Source organism: Pteropus vampyrus, unplaced genomic scaffold (genome assembly GCF_000151845.1).
Source record: "Pteropus vampyrus isolate Shadow unplaced genomic scaffold, Pvam_2.0 Scaffold506, whole genome shotgun sequence".
Lineage (NCBI taxonomy): Eukaryota > Metazoa > Chordata > Mammalia > Chiroptera > Pteropodidae > Pteropus > Pteropus vampyrus.
Window position 1 is genome coordinate 186953 of NW_011889287.1, and position 4700 is coordinate 191652.

Sequence of the window (4700 nt, forward strand, 5' to 3'; positions counted from 1 at the left end):
CTTTCATTTTAATAATTATAAACACTAAGGAAAAGCATTTCATGCATATTATAGAAAATTTAGGATTGGTACTCAGACACATACATTTTATTACAGTATTTTTAGATTTAAAATTCCTATATTTATTCATCTTTGTACATTTTAGGATGATGAAATATGAAACTAGATGGTAGTAAATAAACATAACAGAAAATAAGTTGGAAATTAAACCTCATAAATTGCCATTTTTTACCGTGAAAAATTGAGCCAACCACTTAATAAAAATTTCTTAATTTAACAGGGTATTACATTTTCTTGGCCCCAGATCTTCATCACTGCCTAATCCCTCACTGTCAAGGATTTCAATACGCTCGCCTAAGGAACAAACAAGAGGCTATAATAAGATGGATGCTCCTTTTAAAATATTGCTTTAAAGCATAAATAAAATGGAAATGTCACAGTTGACATCAGATTTAGATTTACACAGGATTCAGGTAAAAAATGTGACCAAAGTCACAATATTTATATTGATGGGCTTCACAGATAATTTTGAAGTGCAAGTTCTTCTATTTTTACTGTTTCTAGCAATCTATCTCTTTACTATGACAGGAAATTTGGAAATGTTTTATTTATTTTTTTTGATCATTAATGATTCTCGATTCCACAATCTTATGTACTATTTTCTTAGTGTGATATCATTCTTTGATGCCTTCTATTCTTCAGTCGTCACCCACAAAATATTGGTCAATTTCCTGAAACAGGACAAAGCCATTTCTTCTCTTGGATGTGTAGCACAAATGTTTCTCTTTGTTACTTTTGGGACCACTGAGCTTTCTCTTGGCCTCAGTGGCTATGTAGCAATCTACAACCCACTTCTGTATTCAATCAGCATGTCATCCAGAGTCTATGTGCCACTCATCATTGATTCCTATGTTGGTGACATTCTTCATCCTTCTATACACACAGCGGCCACATTTAGCCTATCCTTCTGTGCATCCAATGAAATAAGGCATGTCTTTTGTGGCATCCCTCCTCTCCTTGCTATTTCCTGTTCCGACACTCACACGAAGCAGATTCTACTCTTCTGCTTTGTGGACTCTGTTGAGATAGTCACTATGCTGATCGTCCTGATCTCCTATAGTTTCATCCTGTTGGCCATTCTGAGGATGCACTCTGCTGAGGGGAGATGGAAGGTCTTTTCTACATATGGCTGTCACCTGACTGCAGTGTCAGTTTATCATGGAACCATCGTCTTCATGTATGTGAGATCAAGTTCCAGCTACTCTTTGGACCATGACATGATATTGTCGATTATTACATCATTGTGATGCCCATGCCGAATCCCATCACCTACAATCTGAGGAACAAAGATATGAAAGAGGCCATGAAAAGAGTATTTGGCAAAAATGGGTATATTGATAAAGTATATTTTTTGCAGTAACTATTACAATTGAAACATATTAAGAATAATGTCTATTATCTCAATATCAAAGTGAGAAAAAAATGTGGTGTTTTATTTTATTAGTGTCATTCTATTCTTCTTAGACATTTTTATATAAAGATCCTAGTCATACCTCCATCTATACAGTTTTCAAGCATGCAGAAAAACTGTATAATCCATTTGTTTCTTACTACATTCACTCTCAGATATGAACACACACACACAGACACAAAGACACACACATACATACATATATTCCAATAGTGATTGTATTAGTTTGTCAGAGCTGCCATGCCAAAGAACCAGAGATTGTTAGCTTAAAAAACAGAAATTTATTGTTCATTGTTCTAGAATCTAGGAATCTGAGATCAAGGTAAATATGAAGACAGGGCTGATTTCTTCTGAGGCCCATTTCTTACTTGTACATAGCAGTCTTCTCTCTCTGTTTTCATGTCATCATTTCTCTGTGCATCTCTGTGTCTTATCTCCTCTTCTTATAAGGACACCAATTTATATTGGATGAGGTAAAATAAAGACCTCATTTTAAGTTAATTATCTCTACAAAGATCTTGTCACCAAATATAGTCACATTTCAAGGTACAGGGATTTAGGATATCAATATATGAATATTATTGTATAGCACATGAATATTTATATAAATTTGGTGATTATAAATAAAGCTGCTATAAATATTTGTGTGCAGGTTTATGCATGGGCATAAGTTTTCGATTTCTTTTGGAGTCCATACTACACAAAACGATCTAAACATTCAATGGAAATTTGTATCAAAATACTAATGGCATTTTTACAGAAATAGAAGAAAACAATCTTCACGTTCATATGGTATCAAGGAAATCTTAAGCAAAGAGAACCAAGCTGGAGTATCACACTGATTTCAAAATATATTACAAAACTACAGTAATTAAAGAGTCTGGTATTGGCATAAAAATAGACATAGAGACCAAGGGAATAGGAAAGACAGGCCAGAAATAAACCCACCCATATATGGTCAATTGATCTTCAACTAAGCTGTCAATAATACAAAAAAGGAAGAGGATAATCACTTGAACAAATTGTGCTGTAAAACCTAGATAACTACATGCAAAAGAATGAAATTTGACCCTTATCTCAAACCATGAACAAAAGCTTAAAGATTTAAACATAAGATCTGAAACTAAGATTCCTGAAAGAAAATATATGGAAAAACTTCACGACTTTGGACTAGACAAGAATTTCATGGATGTGACATCATAAGCACAAACAACAAAAGCAAGATTAGATAAATGAGAATACACTCGTCTACAAATCATCTGCAGAACAAAAGGAAATAATCAATGAAAAGAGAACCTACAGAATAGGATGAAATGCCTACAATCCCCTTGAATAGACTGTTCTCAAAGGAAGACATACAAATGGCCAGCAGACCAATAGGAAAGCATACATAACATCACTCACTAATTATCAAGAAAATGCAAATTTAAAGCATCCTTATAATCAGGGATCTTAAAACTCTATTTATTCAATAAATATCAATATGTAGTAAGTTATTCCAATAACATTTTCTTTTTCATTATCGAAGAAATCATCTTGTTGCTATTTTGAACCAGAAGATAATTGAGGCATATTCCCCTAGAGGCATCTCTTATGGTTTCATCAACAACTGAGTAAGTGGATATAAATAATCTAAATTAATCACATTCGTAGTGTATGTAAACCCGCTTTTGCTGTTTCACAGGTAAGAGAAAATTCCAAATCATTTGCAGAATATTTTATGAAGAGGGACCTCAAATTTCAAGGTCAAATGCATTATGAAATCCCCACTACTAAACCTTCTAGGTGTTGACTATCCCATTGGTAAATAAATAAAACTAAGAAAATATAAAATAGTAAATGTACTTTTGTAGAATTCAGGAAGAGTGTTCCATATAGAGTGGATGCTTTGATTTTTCCAATGGAAAAAGACAGATCGAATTAAAGCAAGAAAAATACAGAGAATTTATCAGTGGAGGGCACAAAAACATTTGACTTACTCAGCTACCTGGGGGCTTGTAATTTGCTCTTATGAGGAAGCAATCAATTACCATTTATTTTCCCAGCTTTGTGATGAAGTCACTTCATATTACTGTTGTTTCATGTTTCTCTAGTCTTAATGTTTAAAATTTATCTAAACGTATATCAAGAATCATGTTTTATTTCACTGGGAGGTGCCGGTCGGGACTCAGCTACAGAATAAAGCTGTGATAGTACAGGAAACTGAAAATCTGCAAAAGTGCATGCGCTCTGAGGGAGCCCGGGGATTGGATCGTGGTTCTGGTCCTTCCGAGCAGTGAAAGTTGTCAGAAAGGTGAAATAAAGTAACATGCCCAAAAGTCTATTCCTGCTGCCTGTGCTCTATACATGGCCATTATTATTTTTCTCCTCTGTTAAAAACTTAGTATTTCAATGTTGAGCCCAAGGTATTTGGAATTGTCTGCTTTCTATTAAAATAGTATTTTCAGATGGGGTTTGATATTCATTTTAAAAGGTGACTCTTTGTTATTAAACTCTTCAGAAATCATAGTCATTTTCACTTTATACCTCTGAGTCCTTTTGGTATATTTTAATATTGACTTAACTATACCCAGAATCACTTTTATTTTATCATCTTGTAGAAATATCTGATTCAAGAAAAATTTAGCTTAAATGCTTAACATTGTAGTCTTTCACTATCTTACTTAAGTAAGTAAATTTAAGCCCATAGTAATGTAGCAAATGGAATTATGGTGATCTGTGTATGAGTAGAGGGAAAAAAATCATAATCATAATATGACTTATTGGATTTAATCCTGATAGATGAATGTTTCAGTGTGTATTGATAATGACAAAACAAGTATTTTAAATGCAACTTAAGGATGAAATATCTATCTCCAAGCTTTGGCCATATATATTCTTCAACGATTAGTTATAATATTATTTTTGTGGCCCAATATTTACTAACATTTTAAAATAAATACATCTGATGAAAAAAGTTCCATTATATGGTTATTTTAAATTTGTAACCAAATATTGGCATACTTAAAGGAAATTACTTCATATATTTATTGCTCTACACATTTAAGTAATCTGCCTCATTGTATATTATTATGTCTGTTTGGTTGTTTTAAACACATTATTATTCTAAAGAGGAGTAAACTTAGGAGAGAAAGCCCAGTACCACACATGACTTTTAATCATGAACCTGGCCAATGAACACACACTTTCAGATCTAAGTCCCATGCTCTTTGTCTCAAATAGGTTTATC

General features: G+C 33.1%; 1 pseudogene; it reads left to right on the forward strand.

The window, feature by feature from the left end:
* Positions 1 to 431: 431 nt before the first annotated feature.
* LOC105307641 lies at positions 432 to 1420 on the forward strand (annotated as a pseudogene).
* Positions 1421 to 4700: the final 3280 nt, after the last annotated feature.